This window comes from Notolepis coatsorum (genome assembly GCF_963971535.1).
Source record: "Notolepis coatsorum genome assembly, chromosome: 15".
Taxonomy (NCBI): Eukaryota; Metazoa; Chordata; class Actinopteri; order Aulopiformes; family Paralepididae; genus Notolepis; species Notolepis coatsorum.
In genome coordinates, this window is record NC_140179.1 from 32,814,110 (window position 1) to 32,838,770 (window position 24,661).

A 24,661-nucleotide genomic window follows, 5' to 3' on the forward strand; every position below is an offset into this window, starting at 1 on the left:
ATTGCGCTGTATAAAAGTACCAATCCTAATTGAATGCATAATTAATTCTTCCAAGTCTGGCTTTTTCAGCCAGTTACTTTTCCCTTTTCCGCCGCATGTCTAATTAACTTGCTTTGTTGAGTTATTTTTTTTCCTTTTTTTCTCCTCAATTATTGATCCGTCGGGAGGGCTTCCATTCACAGTCAGGAGTCGATAGCAGCCATTCACCACTTTATAGACCCCGCCGTGAAACAACATCACGCCGATGATGTTAGGCGCTGGATATTCATCGACGGCGGATGACTGGAGCAACGCGACGCGCGGTTATATGGTGTTCTGATCGAATTAATCTTCTTGGAGGTCCTTGAAGTGCCTCCGCGGATCCATGATTGAGCCCCCAAACGTCACCGGAGACAAGATGGTGTGTGTCCCATGTGTTATGGGACACGAAAAGGTCTATTGTATTTGACTAAGTATTTTATTGCACTGCACTATTTTACTAGTCTATTCTATTTGACAAACTATTTTTATTGCGTTGCACTATTTTACTGTCTATTCTATTTGACTAACTATTTTATTGCACTGCACAATTTTACTGTCTATTCTATTTGAATAACTATTGTATTGCACTGCACTATTTTACTGTCTATTCTATTTGACTAACTATTGTATTGCACTGCACTATTGCACTATGTTATGTTACTTTGTCTATTCTATTTTATTGCACTGCACTATTGCACTATTTTACTCTTTTATTACTGTCTATTTAAAATTGTCTATACTCAGTGATAATCAAACCGTAAACAAAGAGGCCTATTGAGATGTTAGATCCTAATATGAAAAACTGTTTGCACAACAGACAAATCCAGAATCTACCGGTGGTGCCTGTATCCACTCATGTTGTTCCTGTTGTTCCAGGGCGCCTCTCTCCATGCTGTGACCTCCTGACAGAGCGAGCAGGTCGGTGTGACGTATTCCACCCCGAACCTCCACAGCGCCCTTATTGATCCGCTCATTGCACCGCGGAACACTCCCTCACAAGCCCAGTGGTAAAACCTCACAAGCCCAGCAGTAAAACCTCACAAGCCCAGCGGTAAAACCTCACAAGCCCAGCGGTAAAACCTCACAAGCCCAGCGGTAAAACCTCACAAGCCCAGCGGTAAAAACCTCATAAGCACTTCTCCAGAACAACATCAATAAACCACTCTGACCGCCTGCTTATCTCTCACACGTGACAGGGGGAAATATGAAAACGAATCACACACACGCTCGGCCGTCGAACGATTGTTTTTTCAGAGAGACATTTCTCTCGCAGCGGAGGAGTAGTGCAGGACAGAAGGAGGTGTAGAGGGACTGAATCTTTCACGCCATTCAAAACAGCACACGTGTAGGTTATACACAAGACATGTACACACAACACGCACACAAGACATGTACACACACAACACATGTACACACACAACACATGTACACACACAACTCGCATACAAGACATGTACACACAACACGCACACAAGACATGTACACACACAACACATGTACACACACAACACATGTACACACACAACACGCAGACAAGACATGTACACACACAACACGCACACAAGACATGTACACACACAACTATATATACACACAAGACATGTACACACACAACACGCACACAAGACATGAACACACACAACACGCACACAAGACATGTACACACACAACACGCACACAAGACATGTACACACACAACACACACACAAGACATGTACACACACCACGCACACAAGACATGTACACACACAACACACACACAATACATGTACACAGTACACACAACACGCACACAAGACATGTACACACACAACATGCATACACAAGACATGTACAATCACAACTATACACACACAAGACATGTACACAGTACACCCAACACGCAGACAAGACATGTACACAGTACACACACAGACCCGGCGCCATGGGCGGGCATTAGGGGGCCGGGCCCGCCCACTGAGTCAGCTGTGCCCACCCTGGTAATTTTTTTTTTCTTTTTTCTTTTTTTTTTAATCAAAGTCGACTATCCAAATCCTTAGTCGGGGACAGCCCTAGTGAGCACTGATGTCAACAACAACACTACTGAAACTAGCACAGCATGTGAGAATTTGTTTTCTACCCTCAAGAACGTCTTTACAGAACATCGCCTTAGTATGCTTCATTTAATTCAGTTGGCATTTGAGAAGGACTTAACAAAAAAGTTCAGGAATGAGTGGAGGGACAGTGTTTTAAGAAGATTTCACTCTGTCCCCAAACGCCGCTTGCCGCTCTACTAATGATGATGACTGAGTAGCCTGTGGAGAAATTTTGTTTGCTTTTTTATGCACCTTATTTTTGTCAGTTCAGTTCAGTTTGTCAGTGAATTCAGAAGTGTTGAATAAATGGAGACTTTTCAAAGATATAGAATAGAATAGAATAGAATAGAAATGTATTATCCTGAGGGAAATTTGACACTGCAAATCACTCAACATTAAACATTTAGACAGAACAAGTCACGAATAAGAATAACAAAACAAATGGCCTAAGAATAGAATAAAATGAAATAGAATAAAAATAGAATAAAAGATACAGTAAATAAATACAGTAAAGATATACTGAAGTCTACAGTAGGTGTAATATTGCACAGTGCTGTTTAAAAAGTAAGAGTCCAGGAAGATGGTAACTGTCACTCTGTGCTCAGTGATGCAGTGAGGCACAGTGATGCATTGTATAGTCTGATGGCTGTCGGAATGAAGTGCTGCATTTAGGTAGGGTGAGCCTGGCACTGAACATGCTCCTCCTGTCAGTCAAGTCTGTGTATAGTGGGTGGGAGGGGTTTTCCCTGATGGCCTGGAGCTTAGCAAGGTTCCTCCTCTCCGCCACCCTCGCTAGGGAGTCCAGCTCCACCCCAACCACGCTACTGGCCTTCCTGACCATCTTATCCAGCCTGTTTGTGTCCCCTGCTCTCAGTCCGCTGCCCCAGCAGGTCTGTTATATATATCCGTTCAGTCTGTTTTTGTATAAGTGAATGTTCTTAAGATAGAGAGAAATTTGATTTTTCAATTGCCTCTCTGCTGTTTAGTTCAGCACTGTGGGCAGCGCCAAGCAAGCCACAGTGCCGTTGTCCCAGCTGAAACGTATAAAAGGGAACCTGTGTTGAAAAACCATTGTGCCCCCCCCGAGAACATTTTATGCCCCCCCACTAATTTGTTTCTGCAGCCTGGTCTGTACACACAACACGCAGACAAGACATGTACACAGTACACACAACACGCAGACAAGACATGTACACAGTACACACAACACGCAGACAAGACATGTACACACGCAACAATACATGCACACAAGACATGTACACTCACAACTACACACACACAAGACATGTACACACACAACTATATACACACACAAGACATGTACAAACAACTATACACACACAACAAGACATGTACACACACAACTATATACACACACAATACATGTACACACACACTATATATTCTTACTGTATATATCTATCCACATCTGTATGTACATACCTGCACATAATCCATTTTACATATCTGTAGATATTATATCCATATCTGTACATATCCCTACCTACTCTTACTAGTTACACTGCCGGCCAGTATGACTTACTAACATAGTGTCTTTATACATGTATCACTGTACATATTAATACTACAACTCTGTACATACATCTGATTAGCACTATTACTCAGTACTACTCATTTATATATTTGATGCCCAGTTTAATCACCTGTATGTTACTATTGCACTTTACTGTTACATTTGCACTCTGGTTGGATGACAAACTTCATTCCATTGTACTGTATAAAATAAAAACAATTTTTATCTTTGACTGTGAATAACATCATGCTAAAATGTACCAGACCTGAAAAATCTAAGCAAATGAATAAATGGAAGATGATACAGTACTGAATTCTGCCATCCGGACACATGCAATTTGAAATATGATTATAGAATATAGAATATCAGTTCTAAAATGGTTTTGCGATTAAAATGCGATTAATTAGATTAATTAATTACAAATCCTGTAATTAATTAGATACATTTTTTTAATCGCCTGACAGCACAGTCTAAAGACACAACACAATAGCAGAAATACATGCACGCACACACACACACATATTCTCTCCACACACAAGTACACATGAGCACACACATACACACACATTCTGCATTCGCTCACACATAAACGGTCACTTTAAACAAAATAGAAAGGACACTTTAAAGGAACAAGGCAAATAAAGGTCACTTTAACGGAAATAACTGATGTGGTTCTTGTATAGTATAGTTTAGAAATAGCAAGTATAGCATAAGGATAATATCTACAGTGTATGTACATGGAGTAAAAACTGTATATTGTATAGTAGTGTATAGGACCCAGTGCCTTAATTCGAAGCTAACATTGTATTGCATTATCTCAGGACTTTGGCATGTCTATTTTATCATGTCTATTTTATGTCTATTTATTACCAGTTTAGTATGTCTATTTTAATATTTAGTATTATTGCACAATCAAAGCAGGCATGGCCACCCGCATTTCACTGTATGCCCTGGTATGTATGTGACAAATAAACCTCTTGAATCTTGAATTCTAGAGTGTGTGCTAGACTGTTTCTCCCGACAGTAGCGTTGTAGCGTTTCCTCGTTGCTACGTCACTACTTCGTTCTATAACTAGCTGCGCTACAGACACCGCTACTTGATTCAAAAGTAGTGACGCTACCATCACGCTACTGAGAATTGTAGTTAAGCTATGTAGCGTCGCTACCTGTAGCTAGCTACTGCCCATCACTGCATTTCATGACCACAGAGGTGAGTGCCACCGGTCTGTAGTCATTGAGACATGTTGGGGAGGGTTTCTTTGGTACAGGGATGATGGTAGACTAGACATCTTGTATGTATAATATCTGTGCTGGTGATATGCAAATATGATTTCACATTCACTCGTACATAACCAGGGAGGCTTACGTTTTCCCCAAGGAGCACATTCAGGAAAATGTAACAGCATGTTCAAGTTACGTTCAAGTAACACAGAGTTTACATACATATTTATACTGCCTGTGCGTGCATGTGCATACGTGTGTGTATGTGTATGTGTCTATGCTTGGTTCTGGTTCTGCCTATCTAATCTGGTTCTCATCGAATCTCTGTTCTGATTCTAATATTTTTGTATTAAATATCAAGAACCAAGAACCAAAACGTAAGGTTATCCTATAACCCTAGTTATATGATACTGGCTGAGCGTCTCGCTCTGCCTTCTGAGATAACCCATTATCTCCAGCACCTAGTGTGCTCCGGGGAACAAAACAAATGCACCCACTTGCACGTGACCACGCCACTCCCATGCGTCCCCTATATTACGCTGGAAGTGGTCACGCCTCACCCTTCCCAGTTCGATTTCCATAAGCGGAAAACATCCAAGGGACCTCAGGGCGCTAAAGAGCGAGACACTCAGCCAGTATCATATAACTAGGGTTATAGGCTAACCTTACGTTATATATCAACTGGCTTTGCGTCTCGCTCTGCCTTCCGAGATAAAGGGCAGAGTGGACGCGTGGCCCCGACAAATGCACCCCCTGAGGGCCCGTAAGCCCCAGCCAGGGAGGAGGGGAGTCCCGTCCACCCGCCCGTCTTAACGAAGGGGGGAGGCAGTCAACTCCACAAAAGTGCGAAAAAAGGGGAACCAGGCACCCCCGAACGCACAGCGCAAGCGGGACCACGTGTGACACAGCACCCCGCGGTCCACACCCACCCCTGCTAGCCCACCTGATAGCGGGATGCAGGAGAGGTCCCAGACCTCAGGACCACCTGGGAGACAGAACCCCCAATCATGTCCATGAGGTAAAACCTAACGAAAGGACGCGGGGAGGACCAGGAGGCCGCAGCACAAATGTCCTCCACCGAGGCCCCCCCTAACAGGGCAGCAGCGGCCGCCACACCATGAGTGGAGTGCACCCTGGCCCCCCCGGGGGTAACCTGTCCAGCCAACGTGTAGCAAAGGGCAATGCCCTCGCACAACCAATGTGACAGGCGCTGCTTGGACAGCGCCTCACCTGCGTGAGGGCCACCGTAACAAACAAACAAACAGTTGATCGGAAGCCCTGAGACCCTGCGTGCGACTAAGGTAAACCCCCAGTGCACCGACAGGACACGACAGATGAAGGCTTGACTCCAACCCACTAGCGTGAGGAGGAGGATGAAACGCCTGAATCACAATATCCCTGGAGCGAAAAGAGCTCTGGATATTCTTTGGCACGAAGACCGGATTAGGCCTCAGAGTCGCCCCGCTATCGGCCCGAATAGACAGGCACTCAGGCCGCTCCGAGAGAGCACACAGCTCACCCACGCGTTTAGCGGAGGTGATGGCCAAAAGGAAGGCGTACCGCGTACAGCATACCACCCTCAAAGCCCACGTGACAAGAGGATATAGCCGCGGCGTATACCCTCACTGTTGAGGCCGACAGCCTATCCAGGATAGACTGGAGGAAGGAAAGAACCGAGTCCAGGGGGCAAGACACTGGGTCCATGCCCCCAACCTCACACCACTCCTGAAAAATGTGCCACTTCCCAGCGTAAACCACGGAGGTGGACGGAGCGCGCACGTTCCGGATGGTGTTAACCACAGTAGGGTTCAGACACATCTCCTCCAGATTCACCCTTTCAGCAGCCAAACCATCAATGGCTGCCCCAGAACAGGATGCAGAAACAGCGTCCCGTGAGCCTGGGAGAGGGCCCGCGACGACCTCAGAACAGGCCACGTCGGGGCCACCAAGAGCTGAATCAGAGCCGAGAACCACACAGCCGTGGCCCAGTCCGGCGCGACCAGGATCAAAGTCCTGCGCTCCCGACGTACCCGCTCCAACAGCTGAGCTATCAGGTGTATGGGGGGGAACGCATACAGAATCCCGGGCGGCCACGGATACATCGAGAAGGCATCCACCCCCAGAGAGGGGTTGTCCTTCCGACTGACCGAGAACCACAAGGGGCACTGGTGGGACTGTCTGCTCGCAAACAGGTCCACCACGGCCTCCCCGAATCGGTCCCAGACCTGTCTGACTATGTCTGGACGTAGTCCCCACTCGTCGGGATGAGGACCGCCCCGCGACATCACATCTGCACCCACATTCTCCCTGCTGGGGATGTGGAGAGCCCTCAGGCTGCACAGATTGAGAGACGCCCATAGCCAGAGCTCGACCGCCACCCGGTGCAGACGGGGGGAGCGTACTCCCCCCTGTCTGTTAATATACGACGCTGCCGTCGTGTTGTCCGTCCTGATCAAAACATACTTGATCACCACAAGGTGGCCGAGCCGCTTGAGGACCAGAAGGACTGCCTTCAATTCCAACACATTGATATGTAGAGCAGACCGGGCAGCATGGTACTGCCATCTGCCCCCTACTACGTGGGCCCGACACGTCCCCCCCCATCCCGTGAGGGAGGCGTCGGTGAAGACCGTGATGTGTGATAGCCTGCTGCCCATGGGGACCCCGCTGGTGAGGGCACCAGGTCTCCCCCAGTGGTCGAGATCCCCCAGTACTGACACGGGAACCTTCAGCCAGTCAGTATTGTGAACCATGACATGAAGGTATATTTTAGGCTCTAGTCAGTACATTATGAGCCATGCCATGAATGTATGTTTTAGGCTCTAGTCAGTACATTGTGAGCCATGACATGTAGGTATCTTTTAGGCTCTAGTCAGTATTGTGAACCATGACATGAAGGTATATTTTAGGCTCTAGTCAGTACATTGTGAGCCATGCCATGAATGTATGTTTTAGGCTCTAGTCAGTACATTGTGAGCCATGCCATGAATGTATGTTTTAGGCTCTAGTCAGTACATTGTGAACCATGACATGAATGTATGTTTTAGGCTCTAGTCAGCACATTGTGAGACATGACATGAATGTATATTTTAGGCTCTAGTCAGTACATTGTGAACCATGACATGAAGGTATATTTTAGGCTTTAGTCATTATTGTGAACCATGACATTAATGTAGGTTTTAGGCTCTAGTCAGTACATTGTGAGCCATGACATGAAGGTATATTTTAGGCTCTAGTCATTATTGTGAACCATGACATTAATGTAGGTTTTAGGCTCTAGTCAGTACATTGTGAACCATGACATGTAGGTATATGTTATGCTCTAGTCAGTACATTATGAACCATGCCATGAATGTATGTTTTAGGCTCTAGTCAGTACATTGTGAGCCATGACATGAAGGTATGTTTTAGGCTCAAGTCAGTAAATCTTGAGCCATGACATGAAGGTATGTTTTAGGCTCTAGTCAGTACATTTGTGAGCCATGCCATGAATGTATGTTTTAGGCTCTAGTAGTCAGTACATTTTGAACCATGAAATGAATGTATGTTTTAGGCTCTAGTAGTCAGTACATTTTGAACCATGAAATGAAGGTATCTTTTTATCTTAACTTTCTATAACTTAGCCTTTAGTTTCTGTCTTCCGTTTCTGATGCATTATGACAGGAATATATCAAAGCAGGCTTATAAATTCATCAATATTGCTGTGGATGATAGTTATTATCTAAGGAAGGACACTGTCCTTGGAAACTGTTGCCAAGGAATGTAAGCTGTTATATCACTGCTAGGTGACATCCACCCACTCTGTCTGTGCTCATCTAACCCTTCATACTGTAGCTAAAGTAAAGTTTTCTTTAATAGAGGTGTCTGGGGATGAACTGGGCGTGTTAGCGTGCTCTGTGAACTTGCATCTAAGATTATCCTTCATTTACCTCCTAATTACTGTATAGAGGAATGTCACCTGTCAGCACATAGTTACACTTGAATGTCTCGCATAGCCAGACCTCTCTCCATGCTACGTGCAGCACAGGAGATAACTCCAGTGTAAATCGCTAACATTGCTACCGCTAACTATTTCTGGGGATATGACTGGGAGACCACAACATGTCAAAACGGCGCACATAGGGTTGAAGAAAATGCTTTCTCATATCGGAGGCGCTTCCTTGCTGCAGATATTTTTGCTGCATTCCATCATTTTTGTGAAACTCGGCCAGAGTGTTGTGTTTTCCAAAAGCCATTAAAACTAGTCACAGAGCCATACTTTACTGAATTACTGAATAAAATGACAGTTTGCATGAACTGCAACTATACAGCGGAGGTGATCGCTCAGTACCCTCAAAGCGATTCTGGGAAAAAACATGACACTTGTGTTCCCAGTGATGAATTACTGTATACTGACCAAGGCAAACAGTATGTGGGGGGTGGGGTAGCGGAGCACATGGGGCTGTCTGAGCAAAAAAAACAGAAATTAATGTCTTCATAAAGTGTAATTCTCATTTATTTCAATACATCAAGTTTCAAGTTCAAGTTTGTTTATTATTTGTCACAAGAAAATACAGAATACTTTATGATGAAATGCTTGTTTCTGTATGAGCCCCAGAGAGTGTTACATACAGTAAAAAGAAAGTAAGTGAAAAAAAAAGTTATTAAGAAGTAAGTAAAAAGTAAGTAAAGTCAATATACATATATACAATATACAATACAGAGTAAAATGAATACCAGTGAGGTACAATGCAGAGGTACAAAACTTAGGGTAGGGTGCAAATGAGGTATGAATGTAGTGCAAATCTCCCTAATAATAGATAAATATAAAGTGAAGAAAGTGAGTGGTAAGGTGAGTGTTTGTTTAAAATGAGTGTGTACATGTGGATGTGTGTGCAGTTAGTGTAGATGATTTAAGCATTACATCACGCGCAGGAGTGGGTTGTGAGAATTAGACCATGCCTAGGGGTGGTCGTCAGACCCCCCTCATGGTCTAATTCTCACAACTCACGACTGCACGTGGTGTAATGGCTTTTATACAACCGGCGCATTCATCTAACCTTATTGCTATACAATAAACACACATTAATTGAAGATTTATTGAAAAAACCATCCGCCAGAAAAGTAGTTCCCAAAAAAAAGAGAAGTTGCCTCCATGTGGAAGCAGCTCGGAAGTGCATCCAACTGTTCTCAGTAAGACATCCAACAAACTAAGACATCCAACTGTCTCTCAACTAAGACATCCAACAAACGAAGACATCCAACTGTCTTTCAACTAGGCATCCAACAAACTAAGTCATCCAACTGTCTTTCAACTAGACATCCAACAAACTAAGACATCCAACTGTCTTTCAACTAGACATCCAACAAACTAACACATCCAACTTTTCTTTTCTTTTCTTTTTTAACCTACTTTCTATAGAACTTCATTCTTATGCTTCTATAGAAAGTAGGTAAAATAACAAAAAAAAGTTTTCTTTGCCCTATAGGGGGAAAAAAGTTGTCTTTGCCCTATAGGGGGAAAAAAAGTTGTCCTTGCCCTATATAGCGGAGGGGGGGGGGGGGTTATTTTCCCTATAAGAGTTAAACCTACTTTCTATAGAAGCAGCTGGGAGGTGCGCTGTTTTAAGTGAGCGTGGATTATTGAATTGATTGATTGATTGATTGATTGCTAATTTTATTACTGTCCGCCTTGTTTCCAACTGGTTAAGTTTAGGCACTCTTTCAAAGTCGCTCTCTTTCGAAGTTGGTTAAGGTTAGAGTTTGGAATCAGGGCTGGTGGTCTATCGCCCTGCTCTAAAGACAAACTCTAACCTTAACCAACTTCGAAAGAGAGCGACTTCGAAAGAGTGCCTAAACTTAACCAGTTGGAAACAAGGCGGACAGTAATAAAATTAGCAATCAATCAATCAATTCAATAGTCCACGCTCACTTAAAACAGCGCAACTCCCAGCTGCTTCTATAGAAAGTAGGTAAAAAAAAAAAAAAAAAAAAAATTGCAATTAATCAATCAATCAATTCATGCGATTTTTATTTTGTTCCACAATGACTCATGACCCATCAATTACATCATCCAACATTGTTTAAGAAACTAAGACATTTGCTGTGACAGAATCGTTTTTCATTTAGTCTTTATGACCCTATCACCATATCCTTTCGTAATGTTTACTGTCCGGCGTGTCCGCCATCTTGCTTTCATTCCTAAAACCACGAACGGCGGAGTGATAGGAATGCGGTTGTGGGTGGGTCCTGGGACCAAGAGCGTGGGATTATTATAAATAGTAAATACCCACGTGTAAATTGACTGTTTCAGCCAATCAGAATCGAGAAATGTGCATGCCGTTGTATAAGGGTTGTTACATAGTGTCATTGTCATTGAGCTTCCTGATGGCCTGGGGATAGAAGCTTCTTCTGAGTCTCTCTGTACCGGTCATGAGACTCCGGTAGCGCTTGCCAGACTGCAGCAGTTCAAAGAGACAGTTGTTTGGGTGACTATAGTCTTTCATTATTCTCTTAGCCTTGGTACATTTTACCTAATATAAATATAATAATGTATGTAACATAAGTAATAATGTATGAACATATTTCTAATATAGTTATATATCACTCTGTATTACCTTTACGTTGCTTGATGCAGACAAACGCAATCAGCTTCAGTCCTCAACATTTGCACGGCCTGCTGTCTGTAGCTCAGCTCTCTCAGAAAGAGTAAAGGAGGCACACGCACCCTGATTCATTACGTTATGTTTGCACATCAAACTCATTCACACCTGGAACAATGTGACACTGTTCACTCTGTGATAATGTGTTTGCCATCAACGTGGAGGCCACTTAGTGCGTCTATTTACCATGTAGCATTATTCATTCATGGAGCTATCGTATGTATTATTTATGTCATCATAACTACCTACTTCATACCGTATATCCATTTATATATTTATATTTACCATATATTATATATATATATATATATATTTGTATATATAATATATATGTCTGAATATAACTGCATACAATCCTCCTATACACATGCACATAACCCATATAACGCTGTACAATAATGCTGTATATACCACAGAACAGACCCAAAGTTTTTACAACCCAAAAGTATTACAACAAAACTACATCTCATATCATATATTATCAAGATAATATAGTTAAACAATGTGAGTGAGTTGTGGGAATTATCTGATTCTGCTGCACAGCTATCTGTGGGAAGGACTTTGTTTCCAAGAGTGGAATTCGGACTCCTCATAGTTAATGTTACCGTGAGCGTGTGAGGCTAACTAGCTAGTTAAATGGCTAAATGGGCCTCAGACTCAGACCTTTCCGAGCTCCGATATTCTCAGTCCTTGTTCCACAATGGTGGAACGAACTTCCCACCACAGTTAGGACAACCGAAAGCCGACCAATTTTCCGGCGTCAACTAGAAACATACTTCTTCAATCAATATCTGAAAAAGAAAATAAAAATAAATAATAATTATACTCATAATTAAAAATAAATAACCTTCGTACTGTCTTTTACTATCATGCACTTTGCTACTAAGGGATCTACCATGTCTATATTACTACCTACTATGCTAATATGTCTTTACTACTATGCACTACTACATGTACCCTTCCTGCTGACCTGTTGTACAGATGAGATCTTCTAAGTCGTTTTGGATAAAAGTGTCTAAATGTAAAAATGTAAATGTAAAAATGGACAATCCTCAAAAAAGAATGTGTACCAACACACAGACCTAATAGCACTTGTAATGTTACTTTCCAATAGACTTAGGTTGAGCACAGCCCCCAGACCAGCTGGCTGATAAGTGGTGGATGAATGGCACGAGTCCTCTGCAAACACACAGAGAAGAACTAGTGTCCTTCACAAAGCACACCCTTCTGCAAACACACAGAGAAGAACTAGTGTCCTTCACAAAGCACACCCTTCTGCAAACACAGAGAGAAGAACTAGTGTCCTTCACAAAGCACACCCTTCTGCAAACACACAGAGAATAACTAGTGTCCTTCACAAAGCACACCCTTCTGCAAACACACAGAGAATAACTAGTGTCCTTCACAAAGCACACCCTTCTGCAAACACACAGAAGTTTCAAGTTTCAAGTTTCTTTATTAGTTGTCATACAAAAATACAGAATACTTTTATATGAAATGTTTCTTTCTGTTTTGCTCCTGAGAGTGTGCTAGATAAAAATAGATAAGTATAAAATAGAAAGTCAAAAGTACGTAAACAAGTGTAAACAAAAGTGTTCAATATACAGTACATATACAATATACAATGCATAGTAGAGAAAAAGTAACTGAGTTACAATACAATATACAGTACAATGCAGAAATGGGATGAGGTACAACAAAAGACTCCAGCCACCCAAACAACTGCCTCTTTGAACAGGTGCGGTCAGGCAAGCGATACCGGAGTCTCATGGCAAGCACAGAAAGACTCAGAAGAAGCTTCTATCCCCAGGTCATCAGGATGCTCAACGAACAATAACACTATGTAACAACCATCAAATGCACTCACAGCACACACATCCACACGCACACACTCACTTTAAATAAACAACTCACTGCAGCACCCACTTTACACACTTTAGAACACCTAAACACACTTTATATTTATTGGTAAAGAATTTGCACTACAACCCATACCTCATTACACCTTACTGTAAATTGTACCTCATCCCATTTCTGCATTGCACTATATAGTATATTAGTATATTGTATGGTAACTCAGTTACTTCTACTCTGCATTGAACATTGTACATATGTACATACTGAACACTTGTGTCCACATACATGACTTCTATTTTTACTTGCTATACTTATTTTATTTTATACTATTTATTTATTTTATATCTATTTTTGTCTAGCACAGTCTCGAGCGTAATAGAAAGAAGCATTTTGTATAAAAGTATTCTGTACTTCTGTATGACAACTAATAAAGAAACTTGAACTTGAAACTTGAACTTAGGGTAAGGTGCAATGAGGCATGAGTTGTAGTGCAAATCTCTTTACCAATCAATATAAAGTGTGTTAAAGTGTCTAAAGAGGGTAAAGTGGGTGCTACAGTGAGTTGTTTATTTAAAGTGAGTGTGTCCGTGTGGATGTGTGTGCTGTGAGTGTATTTGATGGTTTGTTACATAGTGTTATTGTCGTTGAGCATGGCCTGGGGATAGAAGCTCCAAGACCTTTCTCTGTGAACACCTTACCATAGCTGATGGACAGGGGTCTATCTCTGTCTCTCTGTGCCGTAAAGGCCTTTATTATGTTGTTACAGGTAGTGTCCCTGTGTGATCGTAGAGGGGCCCAGCTGTCGCTCCTAAAAAGAAGACGGGTCACGGCCCATCTCTTGTGGCCCGTAGAACTGCACGGGGCTCTTGCTGTAAAATGGTAAAAAACAGGTAGTGTCCCGGAGCCCTCATTCAGGGGCCCAGCTGTCGCCCACGACCCCTAAAAACATTACGGTAGGTTTTACGCACGAAATGCTCACATTGTCGAGCCATGTACATAACTCCAGCAGGGTTCCCACTCGTCCTGGAAAACCTGGAAATTCAGAGACTAGATTTCCAGTCTTGGAAAACCAAAAATGACTAAAATAACCAAATATCCTGGATTGTCAATTTTGTATTGTAATTTAGCCCTCACTCAGGCCCAGTCCACACAATCACGGGTATTTTTGACACTTTTTTTTTTTTATTATTCAAAAAAATCAAAACTCTGTCTACACGACTGGTTTAAAGTTTAAACCCTGCACCGAGTGACGTCATATACATGTAGTACAATGCAAAAGCAGTAGGTGGCGATGTAGTTCAAACATGAAGGCTATTTCAACCAACCAGAACGGTTTAGGGTTAATACCGGAAACTGACCTGAAGCCTGGAACACAAACATCCCTCCTTGCTCACAGCCATTTAGCCAACGTAGCATTTATTTTTCAGCAAGAAAACAAAGTGCAATAAAAGTGCAATAAACAAAAACTGATACATTCACTGTGTGTTCTGCCTCTCATTTGTTGATGAAACAAAACCAACATCAACACAATTTACCACCAAGAGCGGATAGTTTAGTCTCACAAAAAGATCTCCGGTGTTGTTAGTTACATGCTAATGTGAATGGCATTCTCCATGTATATAGTTAGCATCGAGGCTATTAACGTTAACGCTAGTAGAAATGGATGAAAACTTTATTTAACAGATTGCAGAATGGGTACAATACAATACGGCTCAATACAAACAATTGTTAACGGGATGCAGACTGTTGTAGTTTGGACTGGGTTTCTTATAACAATAACTTGACAACACGTGAGCTTAGTTTAGCCGCAGCTACAGGTTTACTCTGGTCAGGTCAGGAATGCGACAACAGACATCAGTCGATCACAACACTCTTCAACACAGACGATACGTTTCAAACAAAAGTTTGTTACAATCATTTTCATATAACGCTACTTGGGACAGCTCTGCTGTAAACACTGGAAATAACCTCGGTTTCTATGCCCACATGCAACCACTGCAACCGGGGATGCGCGCAAAACTTCACCCTGGACTCCGGTTTTCAAAGACCGCGGTTGCAGTGTAGCAAAACCCTGGTTGTGTGTGGGCGAACAGTGCAACTGCGCACATACAATTGCGGTTACATTAAACCCAGCGTTCGTGTAGACAGCCCCTCAATCTCACTCAGATTATCTATGTAAATCTAGGTGAGGATTATTCTTTTTAAACTCGACGGTTAGATTAGATTAGATTCGTTTAGATTAGATTAAAATGTATTGTCATTATACAGCACAAGTAAAGTACAACGACAATACATTTGGCATCCAACCAGAGTGCAAATGTAACAGTAAAGTGCAATAGTAATATACAATGTACAGGTGATTAAACTGGGTATACAATATATAAATTAGTACTGAGTAATAGTGCTAATCAGATGTATGTACAGAGTTGTAGTATTAATATGTAGAGTGATACAGGTATAAGTATGGTAGTAGTCATACTGGCCAGCAGCATAACTAGTAAGAGTAGGATATGTACAGATATAGATATAGTAAAGGACTGTGTGCAGGTACTGTAAGTACAGACAGGTGTGGATAGGTATGTCCAAACTCAGCAAGACCGACGGCTTCTCAGTTACAGTGGGTGACAATATTGTCACAAGGAAAGATGAAATTACCTACCTGGGTTCCATCCTAGAGGCTAATCTCTCCTGTGACAAAATGGCATCCAATGTAATAAAAAAAGTCAACCAACAAACTCGATTCTTGTACCGGATCTCCTCTCTGGTAAACAAGAATACCCTGAAGACTCTGGCAGGAGCACTCATTCAGGGGTACTACGACTATGCTTGCACCTCATGGTACCAAAGCACCATCAAACGCACATAGCACACACATCCACACGCACACACTCACTTTAAACAAACACACTGTAGCACCCACCCCACACACTTTATAGCACACACTCACTTTAAACAAACACACTGTAGCACCCACTCCCCACACTTTATATTTATTGATGAAGGATTGCACTACAACTCGTACACCTTACTGTAAATTGTACCTAAATTGTACCTCATCCCATTTCTGCTTTGCACTATATAGTACTGTACATTAGTACACTGCATAGTATTGTATATTATATGGTAACTCAGTTACGTCTATCCTGCATCGAACATTGTACATATGTCCATACTGAACACTGTGACCTCATTTTCTACTTTTCTACTTCTAAATGACATGCTATACTATGTTATTTGATACTATCTTGTCTAGCACAGTCTCTGGAGCGTAACAGTAAGAAGCATTTTGTATGAAAGTATTCTGTACTTCTGTATGACAACTATTAAAGAAACTTGAAACTTGAAACTTGAACCTCAAAGGCGCTAAAAACAAAATTACAAACATCTCAAAACAAACTGGTCAGACTACTGCTTGACCTTACTCCTAGAACCCACCTCACCCCTGCCCACTTTGACAACCTAGGATGGCTTAGAGTAGACGACAGAGTACAGCAACTTGCAATGGGCCTGGTCTACAAGATACACTACACGACCAAGGTACCCATGTACATGTCAAAATACTTCCCAAAGGTCAGTGAATACCACGATCACAACACCAGAGGGAGCTCCACAAATCATGTTAAACCCAGATTCGGCTCAAATAAGGGACTAAACACGTTTCGCAATTATGCCACATCAATGTGGAACGCCCTACCCAAAGCTGTAAAGGAATGTGGATCACTACCCACTTTCAAAACCTCTCTCAAGGGACACCTACGGGAGACTGCAATTCAACACTGGCCCCTGTAAATATCCTAACCCAACCCCCTCCAATGTACAGTCATTTACCTAGTATGGTTTTGTCAATAGTCCAATGTACAATTTTGTTTGTTTGTACAGTGCCCCCCCCCCCCCCCTCAATGTACAGTTTTGCTTGTTTATACAGTGTGCCCCCCCCCCCCCCCCCCAACCACCTCCAATGTAGATTACCCAATATGGTTGTCAATATCCCAGTGTACCCAACCCCCCCCCCCCACCCAACCTCCTCCAATGTACAGTTTCTACGTCAAATGTATATACTCCCTTTTCCTGACTCCTTCTGTATCACAAACAGTACTGTATTTGCAAATCTGGTATGTCATAAATGTATAGATGTAGCAGTACTGACTATCTGTATGTCATGTATGTCATATATGTCCTGATGAATTGAAAATGGGGGACCCTGATGTAAACAAGACGAAAGTCTTTCTCTGGTCTGCATCCCCTTAACAATTGTGTGTATTGAGCTGTACTGTATTGTACCCATTCTGCAATCTGTTAATAAAGTTTTCAATCAATCAATCAATCATGTAGGCTATGTGGTGAGAATAATCATACAGAGCTATGGGCACTAGCGGACTGGCCATAGGGAGCACCGGGAGTTTTCCCAGTGGCCTGGCAGACTGGCATGGCCTAGCTGCCCTGGCAGACTGGAAAATGCTTTTTTACATTTTTTAATTTTAATTTGTTTGTGCCTGCAGTCAGGCCACTGAACTCCGAAGAAGGCCAGGTCAGTATACGTGTTTCTATTTGCGCGTATATAAGTTCAGGCAAGCAGGCAGGAATGAGTTAACTTGTTATTCACAACCCAGCGCGAGGCAGCGTGCCTGAGCGTGCCTGCACAGGCCTCGCCAATCTCAAACAAGCCTATTTGATTTAAATCATGATGAGATCGACTGCCGAAACCCGGGAGATATGAACGTTTTGGATAGCTCTAGAATGGGTGAAGACGAACGTCGGACTAAAATGGAAAGAATGAGACGAAAGCGGGGCGCAATCAGAGGTGTTACTATGCGAGTTTTGAATCAGACGGACATTGACATTGACGTGGAAACTCCGAATGTTGATCACTTGATCACTTTATTGGATGTACTGGGAGTTAAGGAAGACAGTTTGTTGGAACCTGACCGTGAAATAGAACAGCTATAAGTCTGATGGATGATTTGGATGCTGATATTGAAGCTGCGGAGATGTAAGGAACGCGCCATTATGTTGAAATGACGGCAGCAGCGCAGAGGGTGAGTGATATAATGAATCGACTAGATCAGTGGTTCCCAAAGTCGGGGTCGCGACCCAAAGGTGGGCCGTGAGCAGCCACGGGAGGGCCGCGAGATGATTTCCAAAAAAATATATATATATATTTTTTTGTCATGAGGCCACTGAACTTAGAAGCAGGCCAGGACAGTGTTTCTAGTTGTATTCTAAAATTCTATTCTATTGTATTCTAAAATGTGACTATATGGTTTTATATTAACTTAATAAATAAACAAAAATGAAAAATCTACTTATTTCAACGAACATGTCAAACTAAATAACAGATTATGCACATAAAACGCTGAAAACAACTGAAGCAACAATAGTATTTTAATGAGGCTATTATTATTATCATTATTATTTTGAAACAAGTTAGCCCTCTCATAAATAGCACATATAAATGAATAACTAACTTGAACTAACTTATTAGGATTGAAGTGATATTTGGCTTAAAAAATCGGTCGCCTGGCAAAAAAAAAAAAAAAGAAGAAAAGCCTGACGATGTGCATTGGGCCGCGGCTCTCTGACGCCTTATTTTCTGGGTCCCGGCCTGAAAAGTTTGGGAACCCCTGGAATAGATCACAGAGAGCGTCAGTGACGTAGATAAATGTAATGTAACGTGCACCGGTAAATTTCTATATAAAGGACACTTTCGTATTATAACCTGACGTTTGGAGAATCTATTATTTGGAAAGTAGTTATTCTACACTTTGGTGTAGTGTATAAAACTTGTATGGTCCGTGTTTTGTGACAGCGTCGCTGTCCAGGGTGCTGAAGGTCACATTTATACTAGTGTATACAGCCTCTACAGCGCCACCACGTGATGTGGGGTGGTATGGGCCTGGCCTGCCTGAGTCAAATTCCTGGTAGGAATTATGGTCCCAGTCCGCCACTGGCTATGGGTTGTATGCAGGTGTACAAGCAAGTATATATGAAGGTGTATTCAAACAAATATGGATATATATATATGCAGTAAATATGTAAATGAGTGCTGTCAAAAATGTATCTAATTAATTACAGGATTTGTAATGAATTAATCTAATTAATCGCATTTTATTCGCATAACCATTTTAGGCCTGATATTCTATATTCTATAATCATATTTCAAATTGCATGTGTCCGGATGGCAGAATTCAGTACTGTATCTACAAAACCTTCTGTTTAATCATCTTCCATTTATTCATTTGCTTAGATTTTTCAGGTCTGGTAAATTTTAGCATGGTGTTATTCACTGTCAAAGATAAAAAAAAAAAAAAATTTAATTGATATTCTCATTTGGTTCATTACAATTTACTCAAGCCTAGTAACAGACAACGACTACCGCCCTGTAGCTCTCACCTCCATAGCCATGAAGTGCTTCGAGAAGCTAGTAAAGGGCTACATCTGCTCCTCCCTCCCCATCAACATGGACCCCCTGCAATTTGCATACCGCCCCAACAGGTCCACGGAGGACGCCATATCCCATGTGCTGCACACAGCAGCATCACACCTGGACAAGAGGCAGGGGAACTATGTGAGAATGCTATTCATCGACTACAGCTCGGCATTCAATACCATAGTCCCCTCCATACTCATAGCCAAGCTCAGGGACCTGGGCTTGGGCTATGACCTCTGCCAGTGGGTCTTGGACTTCCTGACTGGCAGACCCCAGGTGGTGAGAGCAGGCAACTGCACCTCCTCATCCATCACCCTCAACATAGGGGCCCCCCAGGGCTGTGTTCTGAGTCCCCTCCTCTACTCCCTGTACACACACGACTGTGTGGCTCAGCGGAGTAGCAATACAATCGTCAAATTTGCTGACGACACAGTGGTGGTGGGCCTGATCTCTGCCAACGACGAGAGGGCCTACCTGGAAGAGGTCAAGGTCCTGGCGGGATGGTGCCAGGAAAACAGCCTCTCCCTGAACGTCAGCAAAACAAAGGAGATGATTGTGGACTTCAGGAGGTCGGGGGTCAAGGACTACAGCCCCCTCAGCATCGACGGGGCACCGGTTGAGAGAGTCAACAGCTTCAAGTACCTCGGAGCCTACATATCCGAGGACTTGACATGGACCACACACATTAACAGTGTGGTGAAGAAGGCACGACAACGCCTCTACTTCCTCAGGCGCCTAAGGAAGTTCCAAGTCAGCCAGAAGATCCTTAAGAACTTCTACTCATGTACAATAGAGAGCATCTTGACCGGCAACATCACCTCCTGGTTTGGGAATAGCACTGCAAAAGACCAAAGCAGACTACAAAGAGTGACACGTTCAGCCGAACGCACAATTGGAGGGGGGCTCCCCACCCTCCAGAACATTTACTACAAGCGTTGCAAGGGGAAGGCTAAGAGAATTATTAAGGACTCGAGCCACCCGAACAACTGCCTCTTTGAACTGCTGCCGTCAGGCAAGCGATACAGGAGTCTCAAGGCGAGCACAGAAAGACTCAGAAGTAGCTTCTATCCCCAGGCCATCAGGCTGCTAAACGAACAATGAATGAACACTACACAACAACAACCACCAAACACACATAGCACACACATCCACACGCACACACTCACTTTAAACAAACACACTGTAGCACCCACTCCACACACTTTATAGCACACACCCACTTTAAACAAACACACTGTAGCACCCACTCCCCACACTTTATATTTATGGATGAAGGATTGCACTACAACTCGTACACCTTACTGTAAATTGTACCTAAAATTGTACCTCATCCCATTTCTGCTTTGCACTAGATAGTACTGTACATTAGTACACTGCATAGTATTGTGTATTGTATATTATATGGTAACTCAGAACATTGTACATATGTCTATACCGAACACTGTGACCTCATTTTCTTCTTCTAAATTCATGCTATATTATGTTATTATGTTATTTGATACTATCTTGTCTAGCACAGTCTCTGGAGCGTAACAGTAAGAAGCATTTTGTATGAAAGTATTCTGTACTTCTGTATGACAACTATTAAAGAACTTGAACTTGAGAACTTGAACACAGTATTTCTGACACTGGGAATACATTCCCTGAGATCCAGATGTCCCTAGAATCAGATACCAAGAACATGCAAATGGACCATATTAAAAAAAAAAGTCTGTAAATGTGTATTCTACATTATTATGGAATGAGATAAAAAAAATATTTAAAAAATATATATAAAAAAATTATCTTATTATTAATATTTTTTATAAATGTTGAGTTAATTTTCATAATGCGATAATTAGCTGTGTAATTAATTAATCTAATTAACAAGATAAACTGACAGCCCTAATATAAATATAATATAATGTAGGATTATAGCAGCACCGTCCAATTTGTGGCCCACACTCCCTTTGTTTTGGCCACCATGGCTTTTGACAAGCTCATGCTTATTCTCCTCTTATTTCTAAAGTGCTGTAAAATCCTAACCATAATGTAAAAAACATACATTTTGTGCAGCTAAAGAGTATGTCATCTGAGTGTTACAGCAATGCACAGCACAGTGCTGCTTCCCTGTTAAACCATGTAGGCCGCTTACGAGGGGTTGTTGGCACACAGGAGTTGTTGCTAACAACAAGAGGAGGCCAGACGGCCTTATCGTAGAGTAGTACAGTCGTCTGGTAATCAGATGGTTCCCGGTTCGATTCCCGCTCCTCCCAGGCAGCGTGTCGGAGTGTCCTTGAGCAAGTCACTTAACCCCTAACCGCTCCCGATGGGCAGGTCGGCACCTTACATGGTCGCCTCTGCCGTCGGTGTGTGAATGTGTGAGCGAATGGGTGAATGTGAGGAACAAAATTGTAAAGCACTTTGGATAAAAGCGCTATATAAATGCACCATTTACTACTGCATCATTAAAGTAGGAGGAATAAAACTGGGGTTAAATGTGTCCATTATAGATAAATTATATGACCATTTACAGTATGTGCTCTCTTGGATTGTCAAAAAGAAATCCTGGAAATGTCCTGGAAAATGATTTCTCAAAAACTCTGTTAAAATACTTCAATATCAAAATATATATGTAGGTAGGAATCCTGTGCTTAAACAAGCAAGTGTCACTTTTGTTACCTTCACAAAGGCAAAGCCAGAGCACGTCTGTGAGTGAGTGAGAAAGTAAGTAGGTCCTGTGAGGGAGATATGTGAGAAAGTAAGTAGGTCCTGTGACGGAGATATGTGAGAAAGTAAGTAGGTCCTGTGACGGAGATATGTGAGAAAGTAAGTAGGTCCAGTGATGGAGATATGTGAGAAAGTAAGTAGGTCCAGTGATGGAGATATGTGAGAAAGTAAGTAGGTCCAGTGATGGATATATGTGAGAAAGTAAGTAGGTCACTTACTTGAGTCCACTCCACTCTGGCAGTCAAAGAGCTGACATACAAATAAAAAAAGGTCTACATTAAACATAAATGACACAGCCTTCACCACTGAAATTAAATAATGTTACGGTATTAATTTAGCCATCAATATCTTATGCCAAATGATTATGCAGTCAATGCTCGAGTTCAAGTCCAAGTCCGAGTCATCAGTGCTCAAGTCCAAGTCGAGTCACGAGTCCTGAAAATCACTCCAGGACTTGGACTCGAGTACTACAACACTGGAGACGGTTACCAGCAGTCATTTTATAAACATAAATTTGTATATGCCCTGTGGACTAGCCAGCGCTGTATAATTCGAGTTAAGTGTCTGGCCGTTCAAGGTGATGCCATGGCAACCACAGGGAGCTTCACTCTCCCCAGTCCACCGGGATACAGAAGCATCTCTTTAGTGCCCACTGGCTCCGGTCCAAGAGAAACACTGCTCACGGTAATATCCACTGGCGGTGAAGGAAACGGACTGGCTACAGCTTCATGGCCACTGGGCTCTGGCACAGCTGTTACAGACAAGCCACTCAGGCAGATGCTAATATGCACAGAAACTCCAAAACAACTCTTGTTGGACAGGTGCCCCTGCGTGCCTCCAGAATCCACAGGACAAGGGTTCATATGGTGCTCGGAGCAGCAGAAGGAATTCAATAATAACAACAAATGAGACACAACACTGCTGAACTTAACACTAATGTTATTCTCTGTCTGCATTGTCTCTGTTTACTATAGATCTGCCCTCCGTCTCTGCAGTGCACTTATTTTGAATTGTTCACTCGCATAACACAGAACTGCTCATTACATTTACATTTATTCATTTAGCTGACACTTTTATCCAACGCGACTTACAAGTTCTGTACAACAGGTCAGAAGGAAGGGTACAACTCTGGCAGCTTTTTCATTTCAGATATTGTTTGAAGAGGTGGGTTCTTAATCGACAGCAGACAATTGGTTGGGTTTTAGCTGTCCTCCTGACTGTGGTGGGAAGTTCGTTCCACCATTGTGGAGCATCTACCCAACGTTAGATGTGACAACAATGTGTACTGTACATGTATACAAATCCACTACTATCTCTCGTTAAATGTTAAATACTGTGCCAAGTTAGCTTGGTGTATCGAAGCACAGACAAACACACACACAGAGGGAATGAGAGACGCGAGCACACAAGTGCAATGGTGTCTGAATACCTTTCTTTTGTTTATCAGTCTTGTGAGTTCAGCCAATTATCTCAAAACATCACGTGTCACCCGATTAAATTGTCTGGAAAATTTGTCAGAATTGGTCTAGGAGACAGGCGAATATTATATATTTATATTTATATATATTTAATCCTATATTTATGTGAATGTTATATGTATCTTTTTATATATATATAATGTTATATGTATGTGCATGCTACATATATATATGTGTGTGTAATGGTATGTTTCACATGTCTTCCTTTTTAAATGAACCAAACTCTCAAGTATTTTTCAAATGGACCTAACCTACGCTGTAATCATAGTATCATAACAATCTTAACTACCCACCTCACACTATACCCATATGCCATATCTGTATATTAGCATGTACAACAGTGCTGTATATACTGCATATTTACATTTATATTTACCACATTTGCACTCTGGTTGGATGACAAACTTGTACTGTACTTGTGCTTTATGATGACAACACATTTTAATGTAATCTAATATAATCTAAATGGACCAAAAAGAGGAGCAAGAAGAAATTAACTCAGTCCTCTTTGTTCACATTGTCCACATTGTCTTCTGTTTTGAAAGATAACTCAGTTCTCTGTTTCTGGTTCACTTCAGCTCTGATGATCTCAGTCCACTTCCTGTTAACACCTACGTCTTTCTGCTCAACTCAGACCCTTTATGGTCGTTATGAAAATCCATACGCGTGCATGACACTTCTAACATGTTGTAGAAGCC